Source organism: Halichoerus grypus, chromosome 10, assembly GCF_964656455.1.
Source record: "Halichoerus grypus chromosome 10, mHalGry1.hap1.1, whole genome shotgun sequence".
NCBI classification, from domain to species: domain Eukaryota; kingdom Metazoa; phylum Chordata; class Mammalia; order Carnivora; family Phocidae; genus Halichoerus; species Halichoerus grypus.
In genome coordinates this window covers 39289143-39304056 of record NC_135721.1, presented here as the reverse complement: position 1 = coordinate 39304056, position 14914 = coordinate 39289143, and positions in this window count along the sequence as shown.

Sequence of the window (14914 nt, the reverse complement as noted above, 5' to 3'; positions counted from 1 at the left end):
GGGTCCCTGCCACTGAAGAAGCTTCGGTAGAAAGTCTACTGTAACTGGAGGCTAATGCGGCTAGGACAGCCCTGTGAAACTGGACTGTGTGAAAGTGTAACAGCGGAGGCGGCACTGAAAGCTCTTCAACGAGTGCATCCGTTTCGTAGAGGAAAGCCTACAGCGAGGTTTGCATAAAATACCGTGTTTCTAAGTTCTGTGCTCGCACAGTTTGGGGGGCACATGCAGACTTTATTCCGTGTGCAGTAACAAGTAAAACACCAGGTCCGAACACTCCCCAGAGTTACGTGCTGACGTCGGTGTCAGCGCTGTGGCACCCAGGTCGTGCTCTCCCGCGCTCTTCATAAAGCTCCGCGGGCCCCCGGAGCCCCCCGCGGGCCTCCCCCGACGACGCGGGGACGGACGCCCGTCTCCAGCTTGGAGTGCGGAGGCGGCAGCGTTGCCGCAGTTTGCAGACTTGCGGGCCTTTCGTGACAAGGTTAGGGAATTACGTGCCTTTAAACATGGCCTTATCCGAATCATCTCATCCCGGCATTCCAAAGTCCTGTTAAGTGACTTTGTTTTTTCAGAACTGTGTAAAAACCTAATTTCTTGTGCCCATCAGCTTCAACCACGCGGAAGTATTTCAGCCGTGCTTGGTCCTTGTTTTGAGTAGTAAGGTCTCCTTACCTCCCGGTTCTTCTCTTTTTCGGCCTGTCTCTGTTTAAATAATAACGTTCTGCAAATAAATAGATGAGCTCGGGGAGTTCCTTATGTAAGGAGCCCCACAGCCCCTCTCGGGTATAGACGTGTGCTGCCGCTCCCCCAACGTGGTTAGCATTCAAATTTGAAAGGCGGTTCATCTCTCAGCGAAGCGGCGCCCAGACGCTAAAATCCACGTGGCGTCTGGGGCCCTTGTGATCAGGTGGGTTGCGCCCTAGTCAGGTTGCTCAACTTACAAAGTAGGATGCTCCCTGCAAGCCCGCGGGGTCTACAAAGTCAGCTGAACTGTACAGCGACTGGTAAGAAATCATCCAATCAAAAAGAAACCCTTAAGTATGACTTCGTGTCCCCGAGCCGGCTCCGTGGCCTACAGCTGGTGCACAGACTGATGAGTGCGCGCACAGACCCCTCTAAGGGCTGCCCTCCTCATGCCTAGCCCGACAGTTTTTCTCTTCTAGGCTAAGAGGTCTTTGTTGATCCTTTACAAAGCACCAGGGACCTGGTCTTCGCTTCGTTTGCTATGTAGACAGTTGGATGTGGCCTGTGGTCCGGGGCTCCTCTGTCTCCAAGAAAGCCACCATCACTGCTGTCCTCTCTCATCATTGCTAGTTTCTGAGCCCTCCGGAGGTACAGAGCTTTGGGCTAAGCCAAAGCATCGTTTACACCTTGCGATTTTTACAGACATTTCCCCCGCAAGAGAATTTTTCAGAAACAATTTCCTGAAAGAGCCCTTCTTCTCCCAACTGGGAGCGTCTCAGGGTCACCAAGCCTGTTGCATTTGGTAGATGAGGTGTCGGACTGATCTCCTATGTGAGCTACTCCTTTAAATCTTGCTGCCGGATCTGAGCACGTTTAGAATTCTGCGGTTCACAGAAAACATCAGCCTGCATTTAATAGCAGAGCCGGCACAAAAACAGACGGGCCGTCCTCTTCTGTAAGTTGGATGAACTCCCAGCTCTCCTTTCAGATGTTCTGACCACACACCGTATAAAAGGCTTACTTGAGGTGGAAGCCACCATATTCCTAGGGTAAGATTTTGTAATCCTCCTAAATCAGCTAGTGGACCGGGTCACTGGGAAGCAGGCCTCAGCCACTATCTCTAGGGCCTGAAGACTCCGTGGATTCTTACACCCTAGTCACATCAACTATTCTGACCAGTCTTGAAAGCCTTTATTTTTGCCTGTGACAGCCTCTCATGACAATTAACAAGACACTAGTTTCACCAACAAAAACCCATTTTTGGGAGGCACTTGGCTGGCTCAGTCAGTAGAGCATGTGACCCCTGATCTTGGGGGTTATGAGTTCGAGCCCCAAGTTGGGTGTAGAGATTACTTAAAAATAAAATCTTCAAAAAAAATAAACCATTTTTGGATATGCAGTATGCTAATTAAAGTCTGTTGAATTGCAAAAGAGCATGTTGGAGCTGCCATTGGAGTATGGCCCAGTTGGACGGCAGCCACCTTGTTAGCTGACTTCTCCTTAGAATTAAAGCTACCTTGGAAAATATCACACTGAGTATACAGTAGTATTTTAGAATAAATTACAGACATTAAAACAGGCTCCCAGACTACGCTGAACCCTTATATGGATTATCTTTTATAACATCATCACTTGGCCACCCGGCTTTTCTGTGTTTTCTGATTTGAATACATTCTTGGGTACATATATGAATAGACTTTGTGCTATACACTTCACTTTCCATTTCATTCATGTGGATAACAAAGCTGGACTTCAATGGCTAAACTGTATCATCTTAACGTAACTATAAGTAGTGCCCAACAACAGACTCGGATGTCTGTGGTCCCAGGGTCTTAGCTGTTCCACAAGGAATGTCTGTAGTTTTAAACACCCCGTGAATATCTTATTTCTCCTCTTGTCCCTCCCTGCTTCCTCTCCTGTTTCCTTCTGTCTTCTGTCTGTGTATGTGTGTTTCATTAATGCTTCCAGTGACACCTGACGTTTTACCTACATTTGCCTACAGAATTTTCAGGACCCACCGGGTTACCCTAAGACCCATTGCTGATGTCATTTGGGATGACCAGGAAGATCATGCCGAGCCTGAGAGGTGGAGGTGTGGCCTTAGTCCTCAGCCCGGAAAGGACTTTGAATTATTACTTAAAATTTCACAGGACAAGTGAGACTAGAAAGAGGGAATTGGGAAGAACCCTCAGAATTTCTTCATCTGCCTGGATAGAGTCCCACCCAGGACCAGAGAGGGTACAAGGCTTTGCTCCTTACAATCTTTTTTTCCTCTTCAGGGTCCCTGTTGGCTTCTTGGTTGTTGTTGGCCTTCCATTTTTGAACACCCAACTGCTTCCAGGTAATAATAGCGTTAAAAGTGATAGTGGAGGGGGGCGCCTGGGTGGCTCAGTCGTTAAGCGTCTGCCTTCGGCTCAGGTCATGATCCCAGGGTCCTGGGATCAAGCCCCGCATCAGGCTCCCTGCTCTGCGGGAAGCCTGCTTCTCCCTCTCCCATTCCCCCTGCTTGTATTCCCTCTCTCGCTGTGTCTCTCTCTGTCAAATAAATAAATAAAATCTTAAAAAAAAAAAAGCATTCTTAAATTTAAAAAAAAAAGTGATAGTGGAGGGGCATCTGGGTGGCTCAGTCAGTTGAGCCTCTGACTCTTGGTCTCAGCTCAGGTCTTGATCTCAAGGTCATGGGAGGGAAACCCATGTCAGGCTCCCCGCTCAGGGAGAGTCTGCTTCTCTCTCCCTTTCCCTCTGCTCCTCCCCCGCACTCGTGCTCTCTCTCTCTCTCTCAAATAAATAAATAAATCTTAAAAAAAAAAAAAAAAAGTGGGGCGCCTGGGTGGCTCAATCAGTTAAGCGTCTGCCTTCGGCTCAGGTCATGATCCCAGTATCCTGGGATCGAGTCCCACGTCGGGCTCCCTGCTCAGCAGGGAGCCTGCTTCTCCCTCTGCCTCTGCTGCTCCCCCTGCTTGTGTTCCCATTCCCTCTCTCTCTCTAGTGCTCTCTTTCTCAAATAAACAAATAAAATCTTTAAAAAAAAAAAAAAAGTGATGGCAGAGGGGCACCTGGCTGGCTCAGTTGGTAGGACATGCGACTCTTGATCTCCGGGTTGTGAGTTTGAGCCCCACATTCGGTATAGAGATTACTTAAAAATAAAATCTTGGGGCGCCTGGGTGCCTCAGTCATTAAGCGTCTGCCTTTGGCTCAGGTCATGATCCCAGGGTCCTGGGATCGAGCCCCGCATCGGGCTCCCTGCTCTGCAGGAAGCCTGCTTCTCCCTCTCCCACTCACCCTGCTTGTGTTCTCCCTCTCGCTGTGTCTCTCTCTGTCAAATAAATAAATAAAATCTTTAAAAAAAATAAAAATTAAATAAATAAATAAATAAAAATAAAATCTTTAGGGGTGCCTGGGTGGCTCAGTCAGTTGAGCAACCAACTTTGGTTTTGGCTCAGGTCATGATCTCAGGGTCATGGGATCGAGCCCTGCGTCAGGCTCTGGGCTTAGCCCGGAGTCTGCTTGAGATTCTATCCCCTCCTTCTCCCTCCCCCCTGCTCCAACCCCTGCTCACACACTCTGTCTCTCTCTCTCTAATAAATAAAATCTTAAAAAACAGAATAAAATATTTTTTAAAAACTGGTGGAAATTACAAAATTTTGGCATCTAGCCTGAACAAGAGCTTTTACTTTAACCTGGGGCTATAGGGGTTGAGACTATGAAGTAGGGTGTCTGGGAAGGAAGGTTTTTTAATAACACTTTTAGCACATTTCAATGGGTCTTTTATTTATTTTTTAAAGATTTATTTACTTGAGAGAGAGCAGGAGAAGGGGCAGAGGGAGAGGGAGACAAGCAGATTCCCCGCTGAGCGGGGAGCCCGACGCGGGGCTCGATCCCAGGACTCCAGGTTCATGACCTGAGCCAAAATCAAGAGTCAGACGCTCAATTGACTGAGCCACTCAGGCGCCCCATTGAGTCTTTTAATTCTGTGTAGTGTTTTTGTACAAGGGTTCACCATTCTGTGGTTACAGAGCGCCAAACATGTCTACCTATTAAACCAAAACCCACCATGTAGACTTTCACAAGCACTATCACAGGTGCTTGTCCACTGGCACTCGTGCCAGACATTCTTTTCACACATTCTTTTCAAATCGCCTTCAGCCAATGGTTGCCTAAGGTTTTTTTAAGTTTTTGTTTATTTAAGTGATCTCTACACCCAACATGGGGCTCAAACTCCCGACACCGAGATCAAGAGTCAGATGCTCTACCGAGCCAGCCAGATTTCTTAAAGGATGCAACAAATCCTGATTTTCACATCTTATTATGTTGCTATAAGGTAGACATTGTAAACATTGTTATGAGGCATTTCAGGTAGAATTTAGGGCAGTATTTGACAAAGTGTTTGGGAACACTCAGCTTTTAGATATTTTAAATTCTGTAACCAGCCATAACAGATGGCAATCAGGAGAAAGAATGGAATAAGATTGGTGGAAAGAAGAAGTGGTTGGAAAGTTTATGATGAATGATGAGATTTGATATGAACTTTCAGTATTAGAAATTAGGGTTTAAGGGGTGGTCTGACTGGCTTAGTTGGTAGAGCACACGACTCTTGATCTTGGGGTTGTAGGTTCGAGTCCCACATTGGGTGAAGAAATTACTTAAAAATAAAATCTTAAAAAAAAAGAAACAGAAAAGAAATTAGGGTTTAGCTCATCATTTTGAGGTTCCCTCTCCCACCTCAAAAGTACCCAAATCATGCCTGAGCTAGGAGGCAAGTCCTGGGCAATAATTGGTCAGTCCATTCTGGACAAGAGTCTGGAATTTGCAGAATGCCCTGGATTACTGATGTTGCTCACCCCAAGGGAGAAGAGGAACAAAGATGGTGTGCCTTGATCAAAGGTTACAATTTAAAATTCATGGTGAGGCTCAAGAGATACACAATTTTGTGTCAAGGACAATGAATGAGGCTCGAAATCAAGCTGAGTTAAAGGTGAAGTTTGGGAAAACCTAGAGAATGGGGGGCACTGGCTGGGGCTTAGTCAGTAGAGCATGTGGCTATTGATCTCCGGGTTGTGGGTTCGAGCCTCATGTTGGGTGTAGAGATTACTTAAAAATAAAATCTTTGAAAAAAAAAACACCTGGAGAACGGTCCTCTGGAATTAAAGCTTAAGAGTTGGGAAGGTCCAGTTTCCCTCTGAATGCAGGAGTTCCCATGGAAACACTCCTAACATGTGAACATCCACCCCCAACAGGGAGAAGATAAAATGCAGGGGTTGCAAGCACAGACGGGTTTCAATTCTAGATCTCCCACTTACTAGCCGTGTGATCTTGGTCAAGTTAAACTTCATTAAAAAGTGTGCCTATTTGGAACCCTCCTACACTGTTGGTGGGAATGCAAGCTGGTGCAGCCACTCTGGAAAACAGTACGGAGGTTCTTCGAAAAGTTTAAAATAGAGCTACCATACAACCCAGCAATTGCACTACTGGGTATTTACCCCAAAGATACAAATGTAGGGATCCGAAGGGGTACGTGCACCCCAATGTTTATAGCAGCAATGTCCACAATAGCCAAACTATGGAAAGAGCCAAGATGTCCATCAACAGATGAGTGGATAAAGAAGATGTGGTGTATACATATACAATGGAATATTGTGCAGCCATAAAAAAAAAACCAAAAACGAAATCTTGCCATTTGCACCGACGTGGATGGAACTAGAGGGTATTATGCTAAGCGAAATAAGTCAATCAGAGAAAGACATGTATCAGATGATCTCACTGATATGAGGAATTCTTAATCTCAGGAAACAAACTGAGGGTTGCTGGAGTGGGGGGCGGGTGGGAGGGATGGGGTGGCTGGGTGATAGACATTGGGGAGGGTATGTGCTATGGTGAGCACTGTGAATTGTGTAAGACTGATAAATCACAGACCTGTACCTCTGAAACAAATAATACATTATATGTTAAAAAAAAAAGAGAGAGAGAGAGAAGATAGTAGGAAGGGAAAAATGAAGGGGGGGAATCGGAGGGGGAGACGAACCATGAGAGACCGCGGACTCTGAGAAACAAACTGAGGGTTCTAGAGGGGAGGGGGGTGGGGGGATGGGTTAGCCTGGTGATGGGTATTAAGGAGGGCACGTACTGCATGGAGCACTGGGTGTTATACGCAAACAATGAATCATGGATCACTACATCAAAAACTAATGATGTGATGTATGGTGATTAACATAACATAATAAAATAAAATGAAAAAAAAAAGTGTGCCTATTTCCTCACTATTAAGTGAAGCTAATAATAGTATTAAATAATGTCTTGAGGGATGCCTGCGTGGCTTAGTCGGTTGAGCATCCGACTTGATTTTGGCTCAGGTCACGATCTCAGGGTCCTGGGATCAAGTCCCACATCAGACTCCCCACTCAGGGGGTGTCTGCTTAGGGATTCTCTCTCTCCCTCTGCCTGCCCCCACTTTCTTTCTTTCTTTTTTTTTTTAAGATTTTATTTATTTATTTGACAGAGAGAGACACAGCGAGAGAGGGAACACAAGCAGGGGGAGTGGGAGAGGGAGAAGCAGGCTTCCCACTGAGCAGGGAGCCCGAAGTGGGGCTCGATCCCAGGACCCGGGGATCATGACCTGAGCCGAAGGAAGACGCTTAACGACTGAGCCACCCAGGCACCCCACCCCACTTTCTTTCTAAAATAAATAAATAAAATCTTAAAAAAAAAATAATGTGTTGATGTAGTGCTGGGTACAAAGTAAACGTTCAGTAAATGGTAGGTAGTGGGTCAGAAGGCAGAGAACAGGCACAAGATTCTCATGGGACCAAATTTCAGAAGACAGAATGCATGCATCTGGGTAAAGGCAATACATTGATTCAATTAGCCTGCCCTACTTCAAACCCTTGTAAGAGATTCTGGCAAAAATTTCCATGAGAATCAGTGACCTAGTAAAAATCACAGAAACCCATAATTCTTTCCCGGTAGAGTTTGAGATCAGCGGGGAGGGAGGTATCATCCTAGGTCTGGCGACCACAGGTGTCACAGAATAAACACGGATAAAGGCCTTCCTGAGGACCCTGCCACCTTTCCATTTACTCACGTGGTCGAGCCCACTAAGTGCCATGCACTGTCCTTGGCACGCGGGGTTCTGCTGTGAACAAAGCGAAGATGCCCCTGTAGAGAACACAGCTTTCTGGCTTGCAGTCGCTTAGGCCAGAATCTACTGGGTTCATTTTCTACTTTTCTTTTTCCTTGAACTTAACATCCATTTAATCAACAAATCCAGTTGGCTCTCTTTCCACAACTTGTCCAGGAACCGGTCCCTTTCCACCACCTCCAGGGCCGCCCGTGGCCTGGGCGACCGTCATCTGCCACCAGGGTCATGGCCACGGTGTCCCAGCCCACGTCCCAGTCTCTCCCTGCTCCCTCTCAACACAGCAGCTGGACGACCTCGCCAGAACCTGGGAAGATCCTCACGAACCTCATTCCCTGCGATGGCCCCCACGTGTCTCTGAGGGAAGCCTGAGTTCCCACCCTGGCCTGAGGCCCTGCAGGATGGGCTTGCTGCCACTCTGCTCGGCTCGGCCCCTGCTGCTCTTTGTCCCCTCCCCGCTGGTCTCACTGGCCACCCTGCTGCTCCTCGGGCACACCACAGCTTTGGGACTCTGGCCTTCGCAGCTGCCTTTTCTTGGAAGGGCCACGTTCCCTCGCCTCCTTCCCTTTGTCAGGGAGGCCTTCCTGACCATCCAAGTAAAAACAGCCATCCCATGCCCGCCCAGAATTCCCCAGCCCCTTTCCCGTTTGACTGTTTCCCGATAATTCTATCAGCGTCACCTCCCCAGCATACACACACATGCACACGTGCACACAGACACATGTGGGGACACACACACACAGGTACATGCACACATACAGACGGATAGACACACGCACGCAGTAACATACACATAGACCCACCTGCACACACACACATAGTAACAGACACGTAGAGGCACACACGCATACACGTACATACAATCACACAGCCGTACACATATATATGCACGCACACGCACGCACAGTAACAGACACGTAGAGGCACACACGCATACACGTACATACAATCACACAGCCGTACACATATATATGCACGCACGCACGCACAGTAACAGACACGTAGAGGCACACACGCATACACGTACATACAATCACACAGCCGTACACATATATATGCACGCGCACGCACACACAGTAACAGACACATAGATGGACACACACACACGTACAATCACACAGCCGTACACATATATATGCACACGCACGCACACACAGGGACGCCAGCTCTCTATTTTTCACCTCTGTATCCACAACAATGTTTAGTACCTAGCAGGTATTCCACAGCTATCTGAGGGATGAAAGAATGAATATTATGGACCAGGCTCTGTTAAGAGTGGTTTTATGATTTTAAAAGTACATTATAAAATACTCAGCCACTGTGGAAAAGATCTGGCTCTTCCTCAAAACATTAAGCATGGAGTCACCGTACGACCCAGCAATCCCACTCCTAGGTATGCTCCCAAGACACTTAAAAACTTTGTGCATACAAATATTCCTACATGAATGTTTACAGCAACATTACTCATAATAGCCAAAGAGTGGAAACGACCCAAATGCCCTTCAAGTGATGGAGGGACAAACCAAACAGGCTGTAGCCACACAATGGGATACCACGTGGCCATGGAGAGGAGTGGAGCACTGATCCATGCTACAGCTTAGGAGGGCCTTGGAAACAGCATGCCGAGGGAAAGAAGCCAGACACGAGAGGCCACCTATTATATGATGCCATTTATTTTTATTTTTTGTTTTTTTAAAAGATTTATTTATTTTAGAGAGCATGAGAGAGAGACTGTACCCATGGTAGGGCGGGAGGGCCAGAGGGAGAGGGAGAGAGAATCCCAAGCAGACTCCCCGGTGAGCTCGGAGCCCGAGGTGGGGCTCCATCCCATGACCCTGAGATCATGACCTGAGCCAAAATGGAGAGTCGGACACTTAATTGAGCCACCCAGGCACCCCTATCTATGATTCCATTTAAATAACTGACCAGAATAGACAAATCCAGAGAGACTGAAAGTGAATTCGTGGTCCCCAGTGGCTGGGGGAGCAGAGTGCAGAGTGACTGACTGCTAATGGGAAAGGGTTTCTTATTTGGAGTGATGAGAATGTTCTAGAATAGGTAGCAGTGATGGTTGCACAATCCTGCGAATATACTAAAAACCACAGAATTGTACACACTTTAAAATGGTGAATTCTATGTGAACTTTTTTTTAAGGCTTATTTATTTAAGTAATGTCTATACCCAACTTGGGGCTCAAACTCATTCTGGCAGAGCAAGCCAGGCACCCTTATGTGAGCTTGCTCTCAAAAAAAAAACAAAAACAAAAAACATGGTTAACAATTTCTTTTTTTTTTTTAACTTTTATTTATTTTTTAGTAATCTCTACACCCAACATGGGGCTCAAACTCATGACCCCAAGATCAAGAGTCACACGCTTCCCCAGCCAGGCGCCCCAAGAGATGAGATAGGCTTAATCTCTCCATCTTCCAGTGGATGGAAGTAAGTCTCGGGGAAAGCTCAGCCCCGGCGGCAGCAACCTTGCACGTCTTCCGCGGCAGTCGGACCCAGCTTGGGGGCCGGCCCTGCAATTCCTTCTAGAGCCGCAGGAGGTGAGCGGCCTCGGCAGCTGCCGCCCGGGGGCTGATTCTCACCCACCCCCTATCTTTCAGGAGCCTGCTCGGAGGCCTGCTCATCTCTACCCAGTCTCCCAAGCGCAGCGCTGGCGCCTTCTCCCTGCTTCCGAAGAGGTCTGCAGGCCTCTGGCTCGCCCGCGGAGCCGCTAGGCTCACCGCCCGGGCCACCTGCGCTCCGGGTCGTCCCCGGGGGCTCCGGACCCAAGGAGCTGACGCCATGCAGACTTTGCTTGGGCCGCCGGGGCAGGTCACATGGTGCCCGAAGCCGTGGCTCGGTGTGTGGAGCAGCCCGGTCCGTAGAAGCGTGGCCAGCCCGCCCAGCCGCTGCAGGACGCTCCTCACAGTCCCCTCGGCCACCACACGGCTGCCCCGGGGCAAGGCTTAACACCAAGGGGCGGAGAGAAAATAGATTTCTCCGGGTCTCGTCCCTGCCAAAGCCAAGCCCCTGACCCAGGTGGTCTGACTCAAATCGGACGGAATAAAATCCATCTGGCATGGTATGTGATATGACGGTAAATTAAAATGAGGACATTTCTAGAAAACACAAGATGATTTGTTCTTCGAATGTTCTTCTCTAACCCTGTCACAATTTCTGCCTTATCTTTCCAACGACAAATTCAGAGGAGCCAAGAATTCAGAAAAGTCTCTCTGGAGCATTTAGAAAGTCATCCTTGGGAAATTTTTTGGGTGGACACTGAAAGCCATTTAATAACTCTTACAAACTGGTCCAGCGATACACATACATTTCTTTCACAAGATTGGGAATTAAACTGGGGGCCTTTATGCTGTATTTGAACATTGTCTCCAAAATTGGAGCATTCCACAGGCTGGAGGTCCTCGCCCATCAGGAACATTTAAGTTGTGGCACCTCACCAAGGCCTTCTTCAATTACCAGCCCGATTTTCCAGCTGCCTCTTCTGTCCTTCAGATGGACAAGCTTGGCTAATTGCTGGGAAGGAGAGGCCGCAGCTCCTGAAACATTCCTGCTTGTGTTTGTGGTTGAAGGGATCACTCCAGCAAGGATGGGGGCAGGGCTCCCTTTCCCGGTATGCGGGGCTGGCGATCAGTCTTCATGAATGGGCTCCATGTTGACAAGGAGGCAGGGAGGCACCGCTCTAGTGACCCAGGGCCAAGCATGGGAAGAGCCAGATCTGGGTCAAAATCCCAGCTCAGGCCCAGGCTGGCTGTGTGGGCTTGGAGCAGTTCCTCATCCCCAAACCTGGCTCTCCTGCTCTGTAAGACAGAGGGGACTAACAGCTTCGCCCAGGCTGGCCGTTTAAGGGCAGAAATCCTGTCCGGGAAGGCACCTGGCAGTCTCACCCCTGGGAGGCTCCAACAACTGGTGCAGGAAGGAGAGGTTTGAGGAACACCCACACTTCCATGCCCCCAGCCATGGGGATGAAGCTCCTTCCAGCTTTAAGAGCAGTAGAGCATTGTCTGGTGAGGGACTTCTCGTCCCGAGTCTCAAAAGCAGGGGTCTGAGCCAGGCCTCCTATTATCTCAGCAACCTCTATGCCTTTTACTCAACGTTGCTCTGAGTAAGCCAGCAAGAACCAAACTAGCCTAGCGGAGCGTTTCTCAAGGAACCTTGAAAAGAGGGTGGCCTCACGTTGAAAGCTGCGTCCCGACATCGGGAGCTGACTTCGCAGCTCACCCACTGCAGCACGGATGTGAGGGTGACTGTTGCCACCCCTGATCGATCGATTATTCTTAAATTTTTGTTAGTAATCTCTATACCCAACATGGGGCTTGAACTCAAGACCCCGAGATCAAGAGTCACATTCTCCACCAACCCAGCCAGCCAGGCGCCCCCAGCTGCCCCTGATTTAGAGAGAAAAGAACCGAGCATTACAGCACCAGAGCTGATGTTTACTGGGTCCTGATTGATCCAGGAATTTAGTTGTTTTATTTTATTTCATCATTTCATTTACTTTGCTATCATCACCCCATTTTAGAAAGAAAGGAACTGAGGCCCAGGAGGGTGAGTGACCAGTTCGAGGTTATACGGTACTTTCTGAGGCCAGCGGGGGTGTGCTTCCCAGCAAGGTGAGGTTGGAGGGTCTTTACAAGGTGAGGTTGGAGGGCAGACGTGTGTTGGGGGGTGGAGGAGACAAACGAGGATGAAGTTCAGAATGTGGCCACATGGGGGCAGTGCATCAACACGAAACAGAAAGGCGGCCCCTTGCCCAGCCCTCAGCCCTTGAAGGCCTCCAAGGGGTCATCTTAACATTTATTTTACAGGTTTGGCAGGCAGTGGTGGGAGCCGGGTAAAAGTGTGGTGTCTGGGGCCCGGCTGCCTGGTATCCAAGCTGTCTCCATCATTTACCCTTGCGGACCTGTTCTCCTCTGCAGTGGCTCACTCAGCAATGGCCAGAGAGGACTCCAAAGCAACAGGGGACAGGTGGCGGTGCTTAACTAGTCGAAGCCAGGAGGCTGCAATGATCACAATGAGCAGCAAGACTGAAAGGGCAGCCAGCAGGGTCAGAGCAGAGGAGAGTTACAGAGGTAGTTAATAGAACTTGGCGTAATCACCGGCAAAAGAGTTGGGTAGCCAGCCAACAAGGGTACTCTTCAAATTGAACCATCAAAAAAAAAAAAAAAAAATCAAGGATGATGATGATGAAGATAAGAGCGGTTGCGCCAATAAAAAGTCACATCCCCGTGCCCAGTTTCTACACAAAGACAATTTTCAAACCCAGAACCCACTGATTGAAGAAGAGGCTGGAACTCCAAGATTGAAGGACCCTGCAACACACAGCAATCGTACTTGGTAATGATTCCTTCTGGCCTTCTCCCAGAGGGACTTATGGTTATTTACTTGGGTAATTGGGCATTGGGAAAAGGAAAATACCTAAACATTTTGAGGACAATTGGCCACAGACTCCCAGCTGACTTTGATAACCTGAGACCCAAAGTGTAATCATGGTCCCTTGTTAGAATAGGAGCATGTAGGGGGCACTTGGCTGGCTCAGTTGGTGGAGTGTGTGACTCTTGATATCGAGGTTGTGAGTTCAAGCCCCACATTGGGTGTAGAGATTCTTTAAAAATAAAATCCTTTTTGGGGCACCTGAGTGGCTGCGTCGGTTGAGCACCCAACTCTTGATTTGGGCTCAGGTTGTGATAACGGGGTCATGGGATTGAGCCCCGCTCAACGTGGAGTCTGCTTGTCCCTCTCCCTCTGCTTGCTCTCTCTCTCAAATATAAATAAATAAATAAATAAATAAATAAATAAATAAATAAAATCATTAAAAGAAAAATAAAATCCTTTCTTTCTTTCTTTCTTTCTTTCTTTCTTTTTCTTTCTTTCTTTCTTTCTTTCTTTCTTTCTTTCTTTCTTTCTTTCTTTCTTTCTTTCTTTCTTTCTTTCTTTCTTTCTTTCTTTTTTTTTCTTAAAAGAATAGGAGCAGGGGGCGCCTGGGTGGCTCAGTTGTTAAGTTGTTAAGCGTCCCAGGGTCCTGGGATCAAGCCCCAAGTCGGGCTCCCTGCTCAGCGGGGAGTCTGCTTCTCCCTCTCCCTCTGCCTGCTGTGCTCTCTCTCTCTGTGTCAAATAAATAAATAAAATCTTTTTAAAAAGATAGAAGAATAGGAGCCAGGTAATAAATGGCAATAAGTGGAGTTCTGGCCAAAGTCCAGTTCAGAGTAGATGCGTTGAGGTTTGTGTTACCCAGCGGTCATTTCCCCAGTCTCCCAAAGTATATTAGTAATAGACGTCCTTGAAAGTTGGCCTGATCCCTACAGTTCTTTTCGTTATAGCCATCTGGATGGGTATGTAATGGTATTTCAATGTGGTTTTAATTTACTTTTCCAAATTGGCTAATAATATTCAGCATCTTCATATGCTTATTAGATATTTGTATATCTTCTTTGGTGACATGCCTATTTTGCCCATACTTTAATTCGGCTGTTTGTTTATTGAGTTCAGTTCTTTATATATTCTGGATAAATCCCTTATCACATATATGATGTGCAAATAATTTTTCCCAGTGGCTTATCTTTTCATTCTCTTAATTGTGTCTTTCACAGAGCAAAGGTTTTTTAATTTTGATGAAGTTCAATGTTTTTTCCTTTTATGGATCACTCCTTCAGTATCATGGCTAAGAATTCTTTGCCTAACCCCAGGTCACAAAGATTGTCTCCAGCATTCTCTTCTAAAATTTTTATAGTTTTACTTTATATATTTATATCTATAATCAAATTTATTTTACCACCAAATTCTATTACATCATCCAAGAACTATACAATTAATTTTTATTGAGTTTAAATTCACATAACATAAAATTAACCATTTTAGAGTATACAGTTCAATGGCTTTTAGTACATTCATAATATTATGAAACCACAACCTCTATCTAGTTCCAAAACATTTCACTTCTCAAAAAAACAAAACAAAAACCTGTACCTATTTTTCCCTTCCTGCAACCCCTGGCAACCACCTACTTGATTTCTGTTTCTGTGGATTTACCTTTCTGGACATTGCATGAAATGAAAACAAATAATACGTGTTCTTTTTTTTTTCTTTAAGATTTTA